We start from the raw sequence: 23994 nt of genomic DNA, 5'->3' as shown, positions 1-23994 counted from the left end.
AGCATCCTCTCCTCCTTATGAGGTACAAGGCTGGAGGGCGGTAAATGCACCGAGGCCTAGCCATTCTGAGGTAACACAATGTAAATAAAATACAATGATCATATTAAAATATGTACAACATAACAATATTGGGAATAAAAAACATCTTAGAAGTTATTTGTACTAACAGTGACATGGTCCTGATTCAAGAACACCAAATATTTTTTAATGAACTACTTTTCTCTTCTCACAGCATCTATCCATGCTTTCTGTTGCTTCTTTTCCTTAGCAGGCAGGCAAATAGTTTCTCTGGTGAACTCTCTCCTGTACTCTTGCACAATGGTACTATATACTAGTGGTGTGCATGGAACCAGCGCCTGCCAGTTAGAAGGGGGGGGGATATAGTTAAGGATGGGGGGGAGGGTGCTCTTACCCCTCCTGCCGCATTTCCCCCGCCAGCACTGTCTTTTAAAATGGTCTGGAGGGGCAGCAGTGTACCTCCTTGCCGCTGCGGTGCCTCCTTGGATTGGAAGTGGCCGGTGCGTTCGGAAAGAGTACCCTCCCCCATCCTTAAAGATATCCCTCCCATCTTTAAACCAGCTGAAACGCTGGACATTCAAACCAGTTTGTGCACATCCCTTGTGTACCTTGTACCTTTTGGATTTTTCAAAATCATGGTTGTTTTTGGTTAAATTATTACTGGGAACTTCACTCTCCATGCTTACTAACCAGGCCTCAAAGAAAGACAGTAAGCATGATGTCACAAAACAATCAACATGGCTGCTACTGGTTTTGAGGTGTGTGGCAAAATAGGAATTTCAAGCCTTAATTTTAGCTGCATATGAGCAGCTTTCAGGGGGTGGGGGGAGAATAATTCCTGGTGAGAACAGAACAATTTTTTTTAAGGAGACATCCCCATTTGCATCTATCTATAAATTAGCATCTGCAAATCTCATGAAAATTTGTGTTCTCTTTTTTGAAAATGGCCAAATTCGGACGTAATGCAAAACTAGAGTTAAATGAGACAGAGATTGGAACCCCATCACATCTGAATGTGTGCAACCGCGGTTTCGCGGCGAAAGCAACCTACAGTTTGCCTCACCAAACTCCAATGAACATTCAGTTTGCAGCAAGGTTCGCTGCCGAGACCTGAGGTTTGGCTGCCCAAGTGTAAGGTCCAAACGCAGATGGTGCGATAACCACGGTTCCGTGCAGTTTTTGAAACTACAATTATAGAGATGCAGCCCCTACCAGGGATTTTTGAACAATTTCTATTTTTTGCACACACACAAAATTGGGGAAGGGGGGCCCAGCTTCTTCCCTTGTAGGTACCTATGCAATTCATAGGCTTACTCATGAGAAGGGCTGGGCAGAAGGGTCAGCACTGCTCCAATGAAAGGAACAATTCAACATCTGTGATGGCAATGGATGCTGATCCGGAGTGGATTGCTCACTCATGAGAGTGTAAGGCCATGGGGACACCCACTCTGAACTCATGAGAAGAACCGTCTTTGGAGTGACAGTAAGAACTGCTAATAATGCACAATAACAAAACAACCCCTTCTCCCATGCACAGCTCTCTCATGAGTGTGTCAGGCCATGGGTTGCTCTATGCAGGAAAGCTGTGGGGACGTGTACTCCAGCAACTGCTTTCCCTTTCTTGGCAACTACCACCAAGTAGCTGTCAAAGTGTGCCCCCTGCCAGTCATCTGCCCATGTGCACCCTTGCTTGTGCCCTGAAACAGCGACCCAACTTTCCTGAGGTAACTGAAAATTGAGGCTCCCCCTTCCACGATTCCCCACAGCAGCAGTTCTGCATATGGCACAATGCTGGCCCAAACCCAGGAATTTTGAATCGGAGTAAAGTTCCATCCCAGCACCTGGTGTCTGCACACGCATCTAGGCTCTGACACATGGAGCATCACAATTTCCTTTGGGTCCATGCAAGGCTTCTTAGGGAAGAGGGGATAGCAAGGCAAAATTTCTATCTTTAACCAGAGAGTGGGGGCCCCATGCAACCAGGCCCCACTTTGCTGGGTTAGCTCAATTCACGAGTGCACAGTTTGATGGAAGACCGAGGGTGTTTACCCCAATGGTTCCTCACCAGTAGACTGGCCCTCTCATGAGAGTAGTCCACCAGGAGCAAACTGCCAGGGGAGCAGGAGTGGGGTTTGGTCTGAATGGACTGCTTTGCTGGTGTCAGACCTCTCAAGAGCATCCTAGGTCATGCCCTAGGAATCCTTTGACTTCCCTCATATAAATATCCACTCATAGTAAATCATGTTCCCTTCCCTTTCCCGAGTAACAGGAAAATAGTACTCCCCCCACCCCCAAAATTGTTCTTGTGCAGGATAGTTTTGTTGCAGGGCTCTTAGGAGGTGACGATGCAATCGCTGTCAGAAGATGCGCTGGCATGGCATTTAAATGCCCTTTTCATTTAAATGGGAGGGTGGACTGTTCTGAAAAGGCATGACTGGGCTTGGCACTCCCCCTTTAAGACCGTGGCCATTACAGCCACTCTGGTGACATGCTGATGTCTTGCCCACAGTCTGGCAATGCTGGTGCTACAGAGCTTGCTGGGATCGGCCTTGGCAGACCAGGAAGAGGGAAGGGCTCCCCTCTCCTGAAACCAGAGGTTGCCAGACCATGGTTGGATGAACGTCTGCTATATGATTTATGGTTTCAAATTGAAATGGTGAGTCTGTCAACCTCCAATTTCACATTATGTGCGAATGCGGACACCATGTTTCCTTTTTTTCTGTGGTATATACCTATTATACCCACCTAACGTGAAGTTTGTCTCAGTCCACCTTTCTCCTTGGCTACTCTTTTCTTCAACTACACGGTTTCCTTAGCCCTTACTTTTTCAGCATACGTTACCTTTGTCTATTCATGCTTCCTTTAATTTCTCTGTGGAGTCATTTCTCCCTTGTTTCTTCTAGGCAATAACATAAGCTCTCCTGACCATAAGCCTTGGGAACCCATCTCTCCCTCCCCTTATTAAGGCTTACTTTTCTCAGCTCCCCATTTCTTCCACCTTGCGTTTCTTCAGCTGTATGTTTCTCTCTTTCTGTGATCCATGCTAACAGAGCAGATATAACCTTTTAAAATGGTGTTCACTTATATTTAGCAGGGGGAGAGCAACTGTCCCTATCTGATCGCAGCACAGCATCCCTCCTGACTGTAGCTGGTGTCTACCTTGTGCTTCTTTTAGACTGTGAGCCCTTTTGGGGCAGGAAGACATATTTATTTATCTATCATTTTTCTGTGCAAACCGCTTTGCTAACTTTTGTTGAAAAGCACCATATAAATATTTGTAGTCTTTTATCTGCCTTTTCCTCAGGTTTAGGTTTCCCCAGTACATTGAACGCTCTGCCCTTTCCTCTCTAGGTTCTCTACCTCTTAGCATCTCTATTTCCTAGAACATTTCCACTGAGATTGTTCCTACCACTTTTCCTGCCCCAAGACAATGTGAAGCTTTTTTTCTCAGCCAAACTAACCATTTGTCAAATCTCAAAGCTGAACCAAACATTTCATGGCTTACAATCCCCCTCAGCAGATAGAATGTATAAAAACACTCTATAATACCACATCAACTCAGTCAATAGATGCCAGAGTCCACCACCAAATTCTAGCACATTAATGGAATAGTTATGGAGAATGTTGTATTATTGATCGTACAAAACAAATCACAATTTTTATTTATGTACTTTCAGGAAACAATATTCAGAAAGAACTGAGATACTAATAAAAGAGTGAAGCTTTTGTTCTTAATTGATGGAACAGAACACTAATAAAATCCACACACTCTTACAACAAGCTTGTTCTCGAGTTTTCTCTTGAGTAATCACTATCAGAAAATGTCATCACTCTTAGACCAATTACACTTATACACACACATAACCCCACTACCTCATTGCAATTACTTGCAAGGAAGCTATTTCAAATTACAACTGAAGTACATAGGTAGAGGGAAAAGCTTGTGCATTCCAAGACTTTGTTTTAGAAGCACTGGGGATAAAAATACAATGTTATATATCTGTATGAAATTTTTTTCATTAATTCCTTAATCCAATTTGACGAAAGTATGAAGGCTATTTACTTTTTATCAAAACCTGGTTACTTTTATTCAACTGCTATCTTTGGTATACAAAGATAGACATATATAGATGATGGCGATTTTTTCTGGTTAAGTCTATATCGCACGGCTTGAAAAATCCCGGCTCCAGAGAGTCATGGCACCTAAACTAGGAAATTCAGAGACAAAGTTATTTTAAAAAATCTTTTGTCTCAGGAAGCCCTGCTTGTGTTCTAAATGTGTTACTTGTAAAGGAAATAAAGGGAATCGCATTTTCCTCACCCCCACCCTACAATGTCTATAGGAACATAGGAAACTGCCATATACTGAGTCAGACCATTGGTCTATCTAGCTCAGTATTGTACCTCTGAAAAGTATAAGCATGTATATGTATTCAGTACTTGGTTTGGGCCCCTTTTGCAGCAATTACTGCCTCAATGCGGCATGGCATGGATGCTATCAGCCTGTGGCACTGATGAGCTATTATGGAAGACCAGGATGCTTCATTAGCGGCCTTTAGCTCTTCTGCATTATTTGGTCTCATGTCTCTCATCCTTCTCTCGGCAATGCCCCATAGATTCTCTATGGGGTCAGGTCAGGCGAGTTTGCTGGCCAATCAAGCACAGTACACTGTATACTTTTCAGAGGTCCGATATTGTTCTATTCTTCAATCCTTGTCTTCTTGGTTCCATGTAATATTCTATTTTTCTGAGATTGTGGATTTGGGGTTTTCATGAGCTGTACACCATGATCATCACAATTATAACAAATTAAGGCTTGACTTATCTCGCTTTGCATGTAATGTGTCTGTCTCATATATCAGTTTCACCTTTTAATTTGCATTACTGAAATTAATGGACTTTTGCACGATATTCTAATTTTCCGAGTTTCACCTGTATATTGGCAGCCAGTGCAGCGGTTTTAAGACAGGCATAATATGGTCTCTCCGAGTTACCCCAGAGACCAATCTGGCTGCTGCATTTTGAACTAACTGAAGTTTCCGAACTATGTACAAAGGCAGCCCCACGTAGAGCATATTGCAGTACCACATTGGAGGTTACCAGCTGATGCACCACTGTTTTGAGATCGTTCTCTTCAAGGAATGGGCGCAGCTGTCGAATCAGCTGAAGCTGATAGAAAGCGCTCCTGGCCATAGCCTCCACCTGAGATACTATGGTGAGGCCTGGATCCAAGAGCACTCCCAAGCTGCGTACCTGTTCCTTCTAGGGGAGTGTAACCCCATCCAGCACAGGAAGATCTAACTCATCCCCTAAATTCCGATCCCCCACAATAAGCACCTCCGTCTTGCTTGGATTCAGCTTCAATTTGTTATCCCTCATCCAGCCCATTACTGCCTGTAGGCAGGCATTTAGGGAGTGAATGCAATTTTCTGATGATGATGATGATAAGGAGAAATAGATTTGGGTGTCATCAGCATACTGATAACACCCTGCACCAAATCTCCCGATGACCTCACCCAGCGGTTTCATGTAAATATTAAAAAGCATTGGTGACAGAATGGAGCCCTGAGGGACTCCATATAATAGTTCCCATTTTAAAGACAAACTGTCACCAAGCTCCACCATCTGGAATGTCTGAGAGATAGAAATGGAACCACTGCAAAACAGTGCCTCCTATCCCCAACTCCCCCCGGTGATCCAGAAGGATACCATGGTCGATGGTATCGAATGCTGCCGAGAGATCCAAAAGAACCAACAGAGTTACACTCCCTCTGCAGATTCCGCTCTGTCAATTTAGGTAAAGGTCATCCATCAGGCCGACCAAGGCAGACTCAACCCTATAGCCCGCTCTAAACCCAGTTTGAAATGAGTCTAGATAATTGGTTTCCTCCAATACTGCCTGGAGCTGGTTAGCCACCACTCTCTTATTCACCTTGCCCAACCATGGGAGATTGGAGACCAGCCTATAACTCCATCACTGAGGGATCTAGGGAAGGCTTCTTAAGAAATGGTCTAATCATTGCCTCCTTCAAACAAGGAGGCTTCCTACCCTCCCTCAGCAATGAGTTAATGATATTAACTAAGCCATCCCCAACAATCTCCCTGCTAGATAGAAGCAGCCAAGTCGGGCAAGGATCCAGAGAACAAGTGGTAGGCCGCACCGCCCCAAGCAGCTTGTCCACGTCATCAGGCATTACAGATTGAAACTGATCCAATCTAATACTGCAAGAGGGATTGCTGGACACCACCTTAATAGACTCTGCAGAAACAGTGGAGTCCAAGTCAGCCCGAATACAGGAGATTTTGTCCACAAAGAACACATTAAAATCATCGCAGCAGAATAAAGTCCCCAGGGATTGGTTTGAATTGGAAGGAGCCTGAATCAAACTCCTCACAACCCGGGACAGCTCTGCCAGACGTGAACCCGCAGAAGCAATGTGTGCAGACCAGAATTGTTTTTTGCCGCACGCACCGTCTCCACATAAACCTTCAAATGGGCTGTATGCTATGTCCTGTCACATTCAAGCCGAGTTCTCCTCCACTTGTGCTCCAGTCACCTACCTTGCTGCTTCAGACCCTGCAACTCCTCTGTATACCATGGGGCCACTTTTAAAGCAGATCAGAAGGGACGCTTAGGAGCGATTGTGTCTACTGCCCTGGTGAGTTCTCTATTCCAGGTTCCCACTAGGGCATCGACAGAATCACTGGCAGGACCAACATCAAAACCCTCCAAGGCTTTTTGGAATCCTACTGGATCCAACAGCCATCTCTAGAGAACCATCTTAATAGGTCCTCCACCCTTGCAGGGCTGAGTTGTGTCTGTGAAACCAACTTTAACCAGATAGTGGTCTGTCCATGACAATGGGGAAACCACAGGATCCCGCACCCAAGGAACACCCCCCTGATCTGAACAAAAGACCAAATCAAGTGTGTGGCCGGCAACATGAGTTGGTCCTGAAACTAGTTGGGATTAGGGATGTGCACAGAACTGCGGAGCTGTAGTCCAGCACTGGGGTGGGGGTTCTTTTAAGGGCAGGGGGAGAGTGTACTTCCCCTCCTGCCGCTTTTCCCCCACCGGCGCACGTATTTTAGTAAGCACTTGGGGCAGCAGGGTACCTCCCTGCTCCCCCTTCCCCCGGTTGTCAGCAAAAGGCTTCAGAAAGCCTTTGTGTGTGCACGCATCACGCACACGTTGCGGAGACGTGATGTGCGCACGCGCAAAAGACTTTCTGAAGCCTTTTGCTGACAACTGGGGGAAGGGGTGGCAGGAGGGGTAAGTACACCCTCCTCCCGCCCTTAAAGGAACCCCCCCAGCGTCGAAGCACCAAACCGCCCCATGTCTGGACCCATCTGGAGGCCTTTAGAATGGCCTCTGGACCAGTCCATACACATCACTAGTTGGGATAGGCCCACAGTTGTCATGGCCGCAATTAACTCCTGAGCCGCAATAGACAAGTCAGCCTCACAATGGATATTGTGAGCATGCAGCATAGTTTACAAAAGGAGCTGGAGTGAACTGGAATCTGAGGTGCATCTGGATGGGATTGTGAAGAGCATAGAACACTGAAGTAAGAGGGCAGGGAAGGATATTTGGAGGGGAGAATGTTGGCGAAAAAGAGGTTTTGACAGCTGTAATGTCAGTTGGGCTGGGGCCTTTTGATGATGGTGGATAGGGTTTTTAGATTAGGAACATGTTGAATTAGTTGATTATTTGATTGGTATTAGTAGTAGCATTGTATGTTTTGATACTGGATGCCCGATTGCCTTCTTTTTATGAATAAAACAAGTTAAATCGTTAGCTTTGAGCTGTCTTCTCTGAGACTCACACATTTCAGGTTTAAATACCTCCCCTGAAGTACAATAGCTGGCACAGTAAAACTGTAATACAGCCAAGGCAAAACATACTTTTAAAATATTTTTCAACTGAAATAGAGGAAAATTCTACCCAAAGAAAACCCAAATTCTATTATCAGAAAACATTATGTACATCATTATATGTAACTTTGTTTTTTGCAAAATTCTGTATGTTTTACTCTGAATCCGCATGAGTCTACTGCATTTGTAATGGCACGAAAGAGTGATAAGGTTTTGTTTGAACTTACCCTGTAGTTTTAACTTTTATTTCACATAATGGACTGGGAATGTCTCTACTTTTGTGCTAGCCTTTTCATAGCTTGTATTATATAGTTAGCCCAGTGTTTTGGCTTATCTTTAGATTTTAATCTTTTCCATAGTTGCACCTGAGGAAGACATTTGTAGAAATGCTTTGGGCACATCATTTGTATTAATAAATTTCCCAGTGGCACATGCTTGAGGTTCATCTTTTTCTTTTTCTTTTAAACTTCCAGGATTGGTCATGGGAGGTGGTCACATAATCTCTTCCCCAGCATCGCCCCACTCAAGTGGAAACCTCCTCATGCCCTTCACAAGAGATGTTACATTTATATACAGCTTATATAATGATACTATAGTGCTACATGTGAACTGATGTGAGCAGTGGTCAACATAAGGCAGGACTGGTTCCTAAACTAGGAGCTGAACCTAAGGTTGGAAGCTGCCTACAAGAAGGCAAGGGAAGAGCTGGGAAAATTTGCATTTGAGATGGGAGGTGCTGAGAGAAGTAAGCATGCATCCCATAGTCCAATTTTGTACCCTTAACCAAAGTTAAATGTGGTTTGCTCAACCTCCCACCCAAAGTCTTCAGCAGACATGTTCATTTTTTCAAACAGAATTGCAACCACAAGGTCCATATTATTTTTTAAAGAGCTGAGAATTCACATCAGAAATCAAATTTCACATGCGCTGGATATGGCCAGGATAGTTAGAATATAAAAAATACACTATCACTTGTAAAACTTTTGGTATACTCCAAATAAGTCAATAATAGATAGAAATATTGTTTTGTAATGTTTTAGTTCTATTTATGGTACAACAGAAACAGCAGGATGTATGAGATTACACTGGATCAGTCTGTTTTTTATACCAAGAAAACTTTTGTCCAAATAAGTTGTCCCTATTACTTTGGGCTTTATGTGGCTATGGTGACAACTGAGCAAGAGACTGCATAGACACCACCTTACACTGATTCTTGGTGAAGCATGACCTACTGATGTTGGAGAGAAGCTTTTGAGCCCGTAAGTACTTTGCTTCAGTTTTCCCCACAAGAAAAAATGACAGTCATTGGTGGCGGCTATCCCTGTCTCCTACACCTAGTGCTTTCTCTCACCTGGGTCCCAAATTGTAATCAATTTTGTCCCATAATCCATATATAACTTATCTTGGCTCTACCTGCATAGCCCTAACCTCTTGTCTACATGGCCACATCCTGGGTTCCTTTTCTAGAGTGATGGAATCCAAACACTGGCTTTTTTGTATATTCAGGCAGAAGGCCCATCAAATCCTGAAAGACGACTGAAAATAGCAATTCCAGCCCCTTTTGAAGCCCCATTCCTCTACTCCTTCTCCCTTCATCACTGAGGCAATTACCTCAGGCAGAACCTTTCTAAATCTGGTCCTAGACTCCATTTCCACAAATCAAACATGGCCACCAAGCCTTTAGAAAGAGGTAAGAAACTCAACCCAAACAACAGCCATATTTAATATAAACAAGACATAACAGATTTAACATAAACAAGATTAACATAAACAAGAGCCAACGTGGTGTAGTGGTTAGAGTGCTGGACTAGGGCCGGGGAGACCCGAGTTCAATTCCCCATTCAGCCATGATACTTGTTGGGTGACTCTGGGCCAGTCACTTCTCTTGCAGCTTAACCTACTTCACAGGGTTGTTGTATGTTGTACATACAAACTTAAGTATGTAGTACACGGCTCTGGGCTCCTTGGAGGAAGAGCGGAATATAAAATTTAATAAAAAAATAATAATAGTAATAATAAGAATAATAAATAACAACAATAATAATATTCAGCCTGTGGGTTGAGAGGAAGCAACATTCTGCATTTCCTCTTCTCCCACCCAAATCTGGCTTCTTCATTTTTGTGTTGTGGGGGAGGGGGGATTAGCAAACTGCTCCTCCCCCATAATATTGGCGTTTCCTTCAGGCGGGGCATTACTCTTCACCATCATGTATCTGTTAGTGGTGACTGGACTCCACTTGGTGTCAGAAGCTATATCCAATGTCAAAAGATGTCAAAACCAGTGCTTTGCTTTTCCTCACTGGAATGAATGGTAGCTACTACAGTGAGGGACAATACAGAGCACCCAGGGACACCATTAGAGAAGGCGCCTAGTGACCCCAGCTGCTCCAGTCTGCACATCCCCATCCAGGATTAACCTCTCATTCACAGCAGAGTGAGATGGAACATTCAAAGAGGAAGGCAGTATGCTGGGAACTGGTAGTAAATCAGTTTCACAGCTCTAAAGCACTGCAATTATATAGATACATGCATGATGCTGATATTATTTATTTGTTCGATTTCTAGACCCCCTTTACAGAATAGCCTAATCTGTCCTGATAGCCATAAAAGCAAGGCAAAGACACAGAGGTGCTGTTTCAATGTGGTTGAGCTAGCATATTACATGACTAGATGACAGGATGATGAAGCTGCTTGTAGTTTTTCAGGTAGTAGAGAGATGGGGAAAAAGAAAAGTAGAAGTAAATTGTTTATCTCAGGCCTTGACAAATTTTATTTGGATCTAGGAGCCAACCCCCAAATTTGAAAGTTAGACAGTGGACACTTTACCAAATTACCAGACTTCGTGATGAACACTGTTGAGGGGAAGGGTAAATGGGCTTCTTTTTATTCCATTTACAAGTAACATGTAACAAGGAACAAAAATAGGATTGCCTGAGAGATTTACTAAATAACTGCCTCCTAGTCTAGGTGCCACAGCTCCCTAACACCTGGGATTTATCAAGTCCTTATTTACCTGAATCTTTAATCTGCCCTATCCCTTAGATCTGTGGTTAGTAAAAGTAAAACATTATCCAATCTTCATCCACTAAAGTGCTACAAGCTAAAGGAACATTTCCATCACATTATTTAATCCTGGTGCCAGATGGAAGTATCGTGCACGGAATGTACCTAAGCTGACCCCAACGAATTCAAAGACAAAAGAGGGTCTAGCAGGATTAGCATGGGCAGCAGAGTCCAAAATACTAGATGTCACATAAAATCCCCATACTTATGTACACTACTTTCTTGTATATTCCCCTTCAGTTCCAGGTAACAGTACTAACAGCCCAACACAGGTCTACTTGGAAGGAAGTCTCACTGAGTTCAATGGGATTTATTCCCAGATATATGTGCACAGAATTACAGTCTAAATTAGCCTTGAGGGAAGTTGCTGTCTGGATGTAGTCAGTGTCAAAGAGTTACATTAATGTAAAATGGAACAGGTAGCAGGACAGAATAAGGGGCAGATGCTAGTGGTGCAAATATGATGACAGAATGTGATATTCAATTGTTTGCAGACATATGCAGTAGTATTAAGCCTAGTTTGTTTTTCCCCTCAGGTGGGCTTTTTATTTCAAATATAGTGTCTTGATCGCGATAGACCCATATTAGCAGTGTCATTCTATCCATAATCAGAAAGTTATAGCCATATATGGCACATAGTGGAATCTTTATTGGCAGTTGTGTTCTAATGACACGAGGGAAGTATTCATCATCAAGACTCCCTCTCGTGCTTAAAACAAACTTTAATTTCCAATCATGAATTTCTCTGCAGAGAAAATTAACATAGCTTGTAATATCATTCTCTATTCTATTTAAGACATCTTCACTCTTCCCCGCTCCCAGGGATGTCTCAGAAAAAGTGGGTACCCTTCATACCAAATTCTGGATGAAGTAACTGCTTAGTGCTTCACTTTTGGGTATCGCTTCAGAAAAAGGAGTTCCTTTGTTAAATGCATACCATGGATATTTGTCCAAACATCACAAAGACTATTGGGTATATTCACAAGTAAGTATTCCAGCTTACAAACTATTTTAATGGTAAGTTAGGAAGCTTACTCATGGACAGATCCTGTGGCAGGAAGGGGTCTGGGCTGCTACTTAAAACGGCGTTAGAATCCTTCCCAGTAATCAGTTTGGCATGGAATGGGGTCAAGCAAAAGTCTTCAGCTTTTCCTAATGTTGCTAGAAAGAGTCCAAATTTATTTTTCAAGCAACAGGCTGAAGCTAGGGGTGTGCACGAAATGGGTATGCCTGGTTTGAGTCCAAACTGGACTCGAATGGAGCCAGGCACGTTCAGTTCCCCTCCCCCCAAAGAGACTCCCCCCAGTTCGGCTAGAATTTGAGTCGTTCTGGGGGTTCTAACAAATATATTTTAAAATTCACCATCGGGGGGGGGGGTTGTTGCCACGGCTGGTTCTCTGGTGGTTCCCCCTCCCCGTGCCGGCCTCCCTCCAGGTCTCCAATTGGCCAGGTTTGGGCAGCTTCCTAGCCATTACTGGCCCATTCTGGGCCTCTTCACACCCAGAGCTTCGTGCAGATGGTGACCATTTTGGAGGCTGCCGCCAGCACAAAAGGCCCAGAATGGGCCAAAATGGCTGGGAAACTGCCCAAACCAGGCCAATTGGAGACTGGGGGGAGGGGGTACCACCAGAGATCCCCCCCATGGCGAGTTTTAAAGAATTATTATTATTTTGTTAGAACCCCCAGACCAGCCATGGGGGTTTGGCTCAAGTTCAAGCTGAACCAAGACTGGTTTGGCTTGAGGGCAAGCCCTCGAGCTGACCAAGTTCAATGTCAAACCAGCTTGAGGTCGAGCAGATTCACTCATCCCTAGCTCAAGCTCTCAGAACCAGTGGATCTACTAGTATGTACGCAAGCCTTGTCACTACACATAAAAAGCTCAAGTAAGTCTTACTCTGTTCCTCACAAGCATGAATCCTTTCCACATTTCCAAAGAACAGAAGCAGAATGTGTGAGGAGGGACAAGCAAAGACAGTTTGTTGCTGCTCCTCCTAGGAAAAAAAACCTGGTGCAAACATGTTCTTAAGACGCTTCTGTCTACATAATAACACAGCTAATTAATTAAATTCAGGGAAGAATAACTGAGTAACTATATAACTATATAACCCTGTTATTTACCCTACTACCCCTTAACTTTTGCTAATGGCTCTCTAATATTTAGCAGAGGGAGAGCAACTGTTCCTATTCAACACAACACAGCATCCCAACCAACATTTTTTTAAAAAAGAAAGAAAGAAATATATTGAGGGTCCCTTTGGGCCAAGGAACCGTTGTCTTGCTTATCTGTAAACCACTTTGTGAACTTTGTTGAAAAGTGGTATATAAGTATTTTAAATAAAATATAAATAAGTACTGTCTGACACCCCTAACCAAGTGTGCATGTTACGTGGGTTTGCAGGGACGTCCTAGGAGCCCTTGTGCAACCCAGACCTTCTGCAGTTGCACTGTTGTGCTTCTGAGTGTTGATTGTGTACTAGAAGTGGTCTGTAAGAGCAGAAACAATCAATGACCTTCAACAACGCATTTCTGTTCTTACAGAGGGCTTCCAGAGTGTGAAAAGTGCTCATAAAAAGTGCTTGTTCTTGCACAACAATGCAACCACAGATGATCTGGGGGACTTGTGCAAGGGTTCCCTGAACATTCCCAGAGACCCTTCCAATGTGCATGTTTCATTAGTCAGGATGCTAGCCATTACTACTACTACTACTACTACTACTACTATTATTATTATTATTATTATGCAAGTGCATACATTTTAGCGGTTCTCTGTGCAGCACACCAAAATACAATTTTTAATTAGTGCATTTGACTTTTCTGCTGATAGAAAGGAAGGTGAACATTTCATGTTGTGCCTGGCAATGGCAGATTAAAAACTTGCAGGGCTCCAAGCAAAAGGTATGTCAAGAGACTTTAAAGTACACTAAAGTAGATATATCTAATGTTTAAATCAGTCATTCACTAACATAAAACAGGCTATCACACTTTGTAGGATCAAACCTTCAAATCAACAGAGGCTGCAATTAACATTGCACGTATATGGCCAGTGAGGCAAGTATTCTGTGAATGTGACAGAAACATCACAATATGGAGAAGACATCCTCTTTTTCAAACTGGCCAATCAGGGAAGTGGTGCAGAAGTGAGCGAGTGAACAAATAGCATGCATGTTCTTTCCAGCTTTTAACTTAACAGTTGAGTACTGTATTCAATTCTTTGTTCTTAACAAGTGCAACTGTCAATACAGGGAATCAATGCAGATAAATATGGATATGATGCAGCCAAATAGAAGCACATTAAAATCCCACTGATCACAATGGAAGGGATGTAAGCATGTGCTTAATTCTTCAATATAAATCAATGGGGCGTTAAAGTGTTTACTTTTGGTTACATTGTATCCTACATGTTTATGGTCCATAAATAAGATAACATATGTACATTTGCAATTAAAAGCCCTGTAGGCATTAGTTAATACAGCCCTCACACATGTAATGCCCCCCAAAAAGTTGTGTGGTGGCAGCTAGAGTTTGAACATTTGAAAAAGAATGCTAAAGCAACTGTGAGCTCAAGAGTGAGACACTGAGCAACAAGCTGAAGAGTCAAATGACAAACAGAATTAAAAAGCCAATTGTTTGGGGGTTAAAAAAATCCCAGGAAACACTGAAATACTGAGCATGTACATACTTATAATTGGAAGTGTCATCTCCACATTTTAATTGTTCCATGTACAACCATTAATAGGCTTATCAATAATTTCAAAAGCTGTATCAATGTAACCAGCTCTTAGATATTAAATATAGGTAAGCTCCCACAGTAGAGTGAGCAGGATGACTTTTTTTTTTTTGCTAGCAGAACTATCCAATGCATGTTGTACAAGAAGTTTCCTATTTGAATGCAAGCAGGCTTGTGTAAGAAGCCGTGCAAGGAGTTCCCTATTTGCATATATACAGGCTTGTGCAAGATGATATGCAAGCACAAGAATGAGTCTGGAACAGATGTGCATTTTGCACAATGACTGTCCAGTATGTCATCCTTATACTAGTGCAACAACATTAACAAGACTAGTCTGGATGCTGGAATTTTTACAGTTCAATTGGCATTCATACATTTTTTGTACTCTTCTCTGAAACCCAGTATTTGCAAGACAGGATACTGCTGTTTTCCAAAACACATCTAAGATGGATGTGAGTCACTTTCTTTTGAAGACAGTTATATTTTTCAACAAAATTTCAATTATTTCAGGGAAGTCAGAGACCCAATCATCCTTATGTATGCTACTACTAGTGAGGTAAGGCTCAACAATGTACATGGATAGTATTAAGCCACCAACATTTTCAGTCTGCCCAGAAAGAACAGTAATGCTGAATACTCTGGGGCATTTACCCAAGAATAGCTTCCAGTTATCTCAGGCTGCACTAGAGCAAAGTAAATTACTTCTACTGAATCAGCCCTAGCCAATGCTTTAAGTTACTTAGGAGTAAATCCAGCAATTACTTCTTGGTAGTAACAATTAAGAGGAAAAGAATGCATAAACTCGCTGAGAACAAGTGAACTCCCAGTCTCCCACCATCCTAGAGGACACAACTCAAACCTGAATGAACATATATTCTGCCAGCCTCATTCAATGGCGAGAACTTCTTGCAGCCCATGGGCTATTGAACAGTAAGAACTCCAGCTTTCATTGCAATCAAGAATTCCAGCCATAATGGTATAGCAGAAATTTGAAGAGAAAAAGGCAGTGTAATCTATAGAAATGAGAACCCAGGTAAAAATGCAAACATTACATTTTCAACTCTCAGGATTTCTTCATGAAAATAAAAGACAATTTCATGATGTCTGAAGTACTGATTTAGCTGTATTTCATTTTGAGTGAACAGAAGCAGTAGAGTATTACAGGGTTAATAACAGATTAGTTGTAGCTTGGTATCCATGATCATACAAATGATATCCCCAAGGACATTAATACAGTAAAGTACACAAAATAGCTTTAGTGCTCAATCTTATTTTATGTTCAAAATACAATAGTTCTGAAAATCTAGCTCATGAGTTATGCTTCTTCCTTATGTCAGTTACTGAGGGCTTCCTGAAAGCACACTCACACTCCTGATGCAGGAGCTGGGCAATCACAATTACTGGTAAACAGCAAAGTCTATGATTCTAGAAGATGAAGAAGTGCACCCATGGCCATGCTACTCGCTACACAATAACCAGGATTTTGCAGCTCACATAGTAACATATGTACATTTAAGAATAGGAATGATCAGGATAACTTGCAAAAAAAAGCAACTTAACTTCTGCATGTGCCCAAAGACTGCAATCTCAATTAGCTTTGGCACTATATTCCATTGTGATCCATGAACTCCCCCCAGCACCCAATGGGTTCAGAGGTTTAAAAAATGCAAACTCCACATGTATTTCCCCCTTTAAATTGTTTTTATTTTTTAATTTAACAGTGTTGATCTCTGTATCCCATCTGGGATAGAATTTAGTATAGCCAATAAAAACAGCAGCAAAATAGAACTGAATTCAATCAGTTTCAAGTGCTTTTTCTTGCACTTGTGGCTCTGGAGAACAGGAGTCTATCTTTCACATTTTACTCCGCTGTCTCTTCTATAGGGACTTACGAACTTGTTATATTTCCTCATTACTGACTGATTTCCCAGGTCATACAGATGCATTTTACGTCAACTATCTGCTCTCAGATCAGAAGGAGGAAGTAACATTTAAAGTTGCTAAGTTCTGTGAGGCAGCTAAGAAGGCTAGACAACAGATGGTAAACCAGATTATGCAAACGGGAAACTGCTGATTAGGATGAGTCCATGTTCCTGATTATATTATGTATATATTACTACTATATTATGTGTATTATTATGTATGTAAATTTTGGTCTATGACTGTAAATAAACATGATTGATTGATTGATTGAAGTGCTTTTTCTTATAAATGACTAATGAAGTCCTTAGGGAGATATGAGCACATTACAGAAGTCCCAAAAGAAAAAAAATGTAAAGCCAGTAAGCAAGTGTCTCTTTTTTGTATTACACATTAAACCCCATGGAGCAAAACAGAAGACATGTGGCATTTTTTAGATATACGGAGGACAGACTCCAATAACAACAAAAAAATTGGCTTTCATTTTACTGGAGAGTGCCAGCACAGCAGCAGGCTGAATATACATGACTGGATGGAAGGTTTCTGCCTGCTTGCTATGAAGCAGATGGATGGTGCTGGTGTGGTGTGTGTGTGTGTGTGTGTATGTGTGTGCACATGTACACATCCACAGTTCAGTAGGTAGGTAAAACAGGGATCCAAAAGTCAGGATGTTTGAGAGTTCAGAACTATTTTAGGTAGCACTCTATTAAAGCAGGGCACCAATGAGGCTCAACAGGCATGGTTTGGAATTCATATGAATCGACTGTGCACTCTCAAACATGTCCCAAATCTTCTGTAATGCACAGAGGCTCTGAAGCAGATATTAAGATTCCTTTGCAGACAGGGGTGTGTGTGTAGAAAGTACCTATAAAGTAGATAGATTGAAAATTACTGGACCTTTAACAACTCACAAGTGGGTTTCACCAGTGGCACCATTAACTTTTTTTAGTTTCTTAGTTTAAGAGAAGAAAAATGGAAGGAGAAAAGCATAAGAGAAAGGTGGACACATTCAGTAAAAAAAATACCATGTCAAGATAAAAAGGCAAGTCCTGGATTTGTAATGTTTGAAGAATACTGGCTTAGAGGACAACCTTGAAGATTTTGCTGTTAAAAACTTCCTTTCTAAAGTTATATATGTCAGGGTTTCCAGCACTTATTTAAGGCGACTATCCAATTATACATGACTGAAGTAATGATTAAATATAGCATTCAAGTTAACACACTTTTGGATTGCCAAGTATAGAAATGTTGATATCAACAAGCAAAGTGATATGTGGTACAGTTTGCAGAAAATATATATAAAGGAAGAGGTAAAGCAAGGGCCATACTGTACTGTATTCATTTCAAAGACCAGATTATTCACAGCAGTCTGTTACAGCCCTACAGCTGTACTAGGGGAAACAGTTGCATTATAACACTGATGCGAGTTTTCTGCACTACAGTTACATATTCCAGAATATAGTGGCAACCAAAAAACAAAACACCTCACCCTCTTAAGACCTCTTTAATGCAGGTGTTCTGGTCTCTATGGCACATAGAACCTACCCTAGAGTAGAAGTAGCCTGAAGTCAACCAATGACTCCATATATGGTGTCCAGAAAAGGCAATCCAATGCATTTGGAAAACTGGACAAAGAACAGCATCTCATTCTGGTAAAATGAAGGGGGATTTCCATTACTACTTTTTTCAAGTTGCTCTGTGATGAGATCCCTATGGAATCAAGTCAAATGAAGGACGTTCCTTCCGTTCGGTTCTTCAGCAATTAAAAACAAGTTGCTTTGCAGCGGGGGTGGGGAAGACTACCACAATGCTTCTTCAGTGTATGTTTGGGAGGAGAGCTGGTGTTGGGGTAGCAAGCACAAGTTGTCCCCTTAGCTAAGCAGGGTCTGCCCTGGTTGCATATGAATGGGAGACTAGAAGTGTGAACACTGTGTAAGATATTCCCCTCAGGGGATGGAGCTGCTCTGGGAAGAGCATCTAGCTTCCAAGTTTCCCCCCTGGTATCTCAAAGATAGTGTTGAGAGAGATTCCTCCTGCCTGCAACCTTGGAGAAGCCGCAGCCAGTCTGTGAAGACAATACTGAGCTAGATAGACCAATGGTCTGACTCAGTATATGGCAGCTTTCTATGGTCCTATGAATATGACTCCCACTGACAATTTAGCCAAAGTAAACCAAGATAGATCAGAAGGGCACAGGGAGATAATCCCCAACACACACAGCCTCCAGACCAATACCTCTAAACTCTTCCCAAGTTTGCAAGGATTTCAGCTACTATGGTGATAGGTTAAGAAAAGCAGCTTCCTCCTCCCACTACATGACATGTTTACAAATTACTTTAAAATCTTGGCACAGATTCCCTCCCCTACCCCCACCCCGCAAACAGGTTTTTTCCAAAGAACTAAGCAACTGAAATTTTTTGGAGAAGGCAAAGTATGATTGCTGTCAAATATTTAAACAGGAGAACATGAGTTTTAAAAATTGCAAGTTTAGAAATATTAGACATTTCATGGCTTTCTAGCCCTATGGTTTAGTTTCTTCTGCCAGCTAAGAACAGCATGCAACTGATGAACTGTGTTCATGTGCCACAAGAACTCTGTTAGTATTCAAGGTGCCAAAAGACTTTTTGAAGTTTAAAAATGGAAACAATCTTTTTTTCTTTTTTAACTAAGCTAAAATTATTTTATGTACTTCTAGAGAGGAAATAGTTGTTTTGGATATAAACTGAAAAACATTTTTAAAAACACATACCAAAACACCAGAATTTCTGCACTTCAACTGGAATTTTGGGGGCTGCAAACATCAGTTCTACACTTACAACTGTGATGAAACTCACTTTTTAGTAGTCAGATAATGGGGCAGAATATTGTGTAGAACTATTCTGTAAACATGGTCCAAACCTCACCCTTTTTCATGAAACCTCTTTGGCCCAGTTCAGATACTACATTAATCCAAGATTAGCATTATGTGAACATGCCTAAGGGAGTTGCACTTTTGCTGTGCAAGAGATGTGGCAGAACACAAGGCCACTGGCATATTCACACAGCGTGGACTTTAAGAGTGTGAACTGGACCTTTATGTGTTCTGTTCAAAAAAAAGTAGATCCTCTAGAATGCTAATAGGATGAGGGGTATTATTGCAAAATGTAGCCACACTTTGTGACCTACTCAATCACATATCCTACTCTAAATAATACCATGAAAGTAAAAGTCCCAGTTTCAAACCCCAGCTTAAAATCCACTTATTTCATGAAGCCTCTGATTTAACTTTTTTAATCCTCAACCTGAAGTGGAACAAAGCCAAAGTATGTGCGGGATGCAAGCAGATGCAGTTATACCCTACGTATTCCCATTTTTTTGCTTCTCCCCACTGATTTGTTATCCTTACCTCTACTTTTGCCACCCAAATTTAGATGGTATGGGATCTTGTTTTTGCTACTCTACAGTGCCGTGCTATGTAGTTGCATTAATTGTACATTTAAAACTAGTTATTTTTAAAAGTCAGAACTGCCTCATTTTAATACAACTGTTCTCCACAGCACAGATGAATAACTGTAAAAAGAGATGAAACTATTGCACCCGAGTATTAAACCTGGCTATCCTGAAGTTGACAAGATTGCCTTGATTGTGCCCTTCACAATACCCAAAACTAGGCTGAGAGGAAAACAAAGTGTTCAAGAATGCATTTTTGATCCAAAGCAGTTTATTAAGGGAACCTTAAAGGCCTTTTAAACTCAAAAGCACTTTTCAAACTTTTTTTTTTTTTAAAGAAAGTTCATCTTTAAAGAACTCAACACCCGCCAAAAGACGCTGGTAACTATCTGGCTGTGGAGAGGAACAATCAAGCCTGAGCCAGTTTCCGGACACCGGGTTCAGGCACCCTTTTTACAAAGCTCCAGCAGCAGCGGCAGGGCTGCCCCCGTCCTTCAGCTGACAGCGCCAGGGAACTCCCTGCCTACAGAGGGGCGGGAAAACAAACGTCTGCTAAGGGCGGCAGGAGCGTTCTGGGGTGGGGCGGATACGCTGTTCTTTAGCTGGAGGCTAAGCAGGGAGCGGCACACTTGGAGGAAGGTCTACTGGATCTCTCGTCTCGCTCCAAAACGAGAAGTGGGGAAACAAAACACACAGCAGAACGGCACCCTTTAATTTCACTGTGCCCCTTGGGGTGGTGGTGCGGGGGTGTGTGGACAGAACCACCGTGGCATGGATGTGTGAATGTTTAGAAACACCGCACAATAAGGGTGTGTGTGTGCGCGCGCCCTAGACAGGCGCTAAGCGCTATGTTTTCCCTCCATTTCGTGGAGCCGCAAAGAAGGCGCTGCTCCCGCACCGGCGGAAAAGAGGGCTTGTTAGAGCTCGTGGTTTGGTTGGATTTTTTCCGCGTTCCACATCACCCCCGGCCCCCTCCCGCGCCCCACGAGATGGCGGGGGGGGCGCTTCAAGAGTAAGAAATACACTGGAGAGCGCGCTACGGATGCCATTTCCCTCTTCCAGCGGCAGGGAGAGGAGGAACCGGCGGCAGCGGCGGAGGGGTGGGGAGGGAGGAGTTGGGTGCAGTTATTCCACCCCCCCTCCCCATCCTTCACCTCCTCCTCTCCTCCCCCAACCCCGGAAAGCAACCGAGCCGTCCCCTCCCCACGGTGGGAGCGCGGCGGCGGCGGCAGCAGCAGCAGCAGCAGCAGCAAAGCCGTCCCCTGGCCCTGCCGCCTGCCTGGCTTTGCCCAGCCGCCGCCGCCGCCGTCTCCAGCCGCCATTATTCTTTGTTCGTTGCGCGGGGCCGACTGTGGCGGTTGCGGCCGGGTTCGGCACGGAGGAGGCAGCGGCTGCCGAGAGGAGAGGGAGGGGGAGCGGCGAGGGAGAAGAAGGAGAAGAAGAAAAGGCTCCATCTTTAATAATATAATTTTAAAAAAAGAAGAGCGGGGGGGGGGAGAAGTGGAGGCGCCCCTCCTGCTCGGCGGCGCCAGGCCGAGCGGTCCTCCCTCGCTGCTCCTTCTTCTCCCCCCTCCTTCCCCGGCGGCTCCCCTCCGCCGCCTTCCCCCCAGCCCCGCCGCCAGCCAGCCAGCCAGCCGGCCCGCCCCGGCCGCCGCTGCCGCCCCTCCCTCGCCCCGTTTCTCTTCTTTCCGTCTGTCTGTTTCTCCTCCGTTCTCTCTTTTCTTTTCTCCTCTTACCGGCTACAGGCTGCTCCGTCACTGCTTTCGTTCGCGCCTAGGCTCTCGCCGCAGTTTTATTCTCTCCCCCACGTAACACACCGCGTCAAACTACACCTCCGCCGCGTCACTCACATAACACACACACGCTCCCTCTCAGGCTCTCCCAGCCCCGGCGACAGGCAAGTAGCAGCGGCCGACTGAGAGGAGCCAGCCAGGGAGCAAGCGCCGCCGAGCATGCCTCGGCTCTCCTCCTCCCCCTTCGCGCAGGGCCCCCCTCCCTTCCTTCCACGCACGGAAACAGCCGAACGCCTGCCACGGAAATGCCCGAAGGGGGCTGAGCGGCGGCGAAATGGGACGACCGGGCAAAGGAAAAGCGAGCGCGTCTTTCTTTCTCTCTCCCTCTCCCCCCCCCCCTCCGGCAGGGATTATTGCAGAGCCCGAAATAGCACTTCGGCGCCTCGTCGGAGCAGGAAAACAGTTCGGCCGGCGGAACGGCCTCATATTTATTTATCTATATTTATTGATCTCATACGGCGGAACTATAGTGACCAAGCTGGTTAAAAACAAAAAGCAAATAAATAAATAAATCCTCCTGTTCCCCCCACAGATATAAATAAACACAAGTCCCCGCCCCCAACCCGGGGTAACGGAAACAGCCGATGTCGAGATGGACCCAGTGGCGAAAACTGCCGAACATGAAAGAAACAGGAAAAACACGCCGTCCGGTCTCTCCCGCCTCTCTGACGGAAATAACCGAAGCTGGTTTTGTAACGCGCCGGAAAAAAGCCAAAACAAAACAAAGGGAGGAGGACGGCACGGCTGCTCTGAGGCTAAGAGGGGTGACAACGCGCAGGCTTAGAGGCTGTTTTTTTTTAGAGGAGGGAACATGGATGCAGCTCGAAAGCAAGTCAGAGAGTACGATCCTGGAAAGCGGACCTCTTCGAAAAATGTATTCGTATAACTAGGAGGAGTTAGTCGCAGTAACGTTTCTCTCTGCCTCGATTTATTCTTTAAAACAAATACTTGCACCGGCTGCCCAGTTACTCTGCTGCCGAGTAGCAAACGACCGTGAGAATGTCATGAATGCATTAACATACACCAATAGGCTCGGAGAAAAAGGAGTGCCAGTCTCAGAATCTTCATTTTTACGGTGTCACAGTTTATTTTACCCCCATCCTCGTTCTCCCAAAAGGAAGCAGCAGACTTAATCTGAAAAGACAGATGGAGAGATGGAGAGCAGGCTGGATCCCTTATTGCCCCCCCCCCGATTTTAAAGGCTTTTGTCTGTGATATTATAACTTCTATTTTAAAGAAGAATTTCTTTAAACTTCTATTGTAACTTCTATCTATTTTAAAGAATGTCTCAATAGAGAAATTTCTGGTAAAGAAAGAAGAAAGCAAGCAGTGGCTATATTGCCCCAAAGTGGTAGTGTTCTAAATACCACCCCCCAAAAAACCTGCCAAGATCAACCCAACCACGATTTCTCTTGTCTAATGTGATTTTCCCACAAAAGTTCCATTGTCCTTTCCATGATTAAGTGATCCTGTAGATTTCTGAGCCTGGGGGCTTTATTGTGGAAGTCATGTAAGTGTATACAAACACAAATAAGCATAAACAAGTTGGGCCACGCGCAGAGCATCTGCGCCTCTAGTTTGGCCCAGCCGTTTTCTCCCGCCCGCCATCGCCATTGTTTTCTCGCCAGCCACCCGCCGGAGCTTACTTTTCCACCTGCCCGCTGGTCGCCTCTGCCCGACGAGCCCACCATCACCTCTTCCTGTCGGCCGGCTGGCAGCCTCCACCGGCCACTGCCTCCTGGTGGCGTGGCTTTGCCCACCAGCACAGCTCCACGGGCCGGCCACCTCCTCCCGACGGTGCAGCTCCACCAGCCAGCCACCTCCTCCTGCCGGTGCAGCCTTATCGGCCAACCTCCTCCTCCCGCCAGCACAGCTCAGCCGGCCGCCTCCTCCCACCAGCGTGGCTCCACCAGCCATCCACCTCCTCCCACTGACACGGCTTTACCTCCTCGTCCTGCCAGCACGGCTCCACCGGCAGGCCGCTTCCACCAGCCGCCATGGCTGTTTTCTTCCCCATCCCCGTCGCTATCCAGCAGCTCTCCAAACTCTCGCGAGAGCTGCCACACATGGGATTACCCACGGGTACGTCTTAGAGAATTAAATATATAGATTGGAGAAAATTGGTCCCATTCACATTACAGCCAGCCAACCCCCCCTGCCAACCCCCCC

At 44.1% G+C, this 23994-nt stretch overlaps 1 protein-coding gene across 6 annotated transcripts in view; it reads right to left on the bottom strand.

Annotated features, from left to right (window-relative positions):
* The window catches only part of CREB1 (cAMP responsive element binding protein 1), a 53206-nt gene extending 31184 nt beyond the window's left edge, over positions 1-22022 (bottom strand). For 4 of the 6 annotated variants that reach the window (XR_008313555.1, XR_008313556.1, XM_053285207.1 and 1 more), the window contains exon 1: positions 21769-22019. The gene's annotated coding sequence lies outside the window, so the exon portion shown is untranslated. Of the gene's footprint in view, positions 1-21768 lie in introns of all 6 variants that reach the window. The other 2 variants (XM_053285202.1, XM_053285203.1) reach the window with 2 other exon arrangements.
* Between the last annotated feature and the right edge of the window lie 1972 nt (positions 22023-23994).

The sequence above is a fragment of the Hemicordylus capensis genome, chromosome 1, assembly GCF_027244095.1.
Source record: "Hemicordylus capensis ecotype Gifberg chromosome 1, rHemCap1.1.pri, whole genome shotgun sequence".
NCBI lineage: Eukaryota > Metazoa > Chordata > Lepidosauria > Squamata > Cordylidae > Hemicordylus > Hemicordylus capensis.
This window is presented reverse-complemented; position numbering and strand designations above follow the sequence as displayed.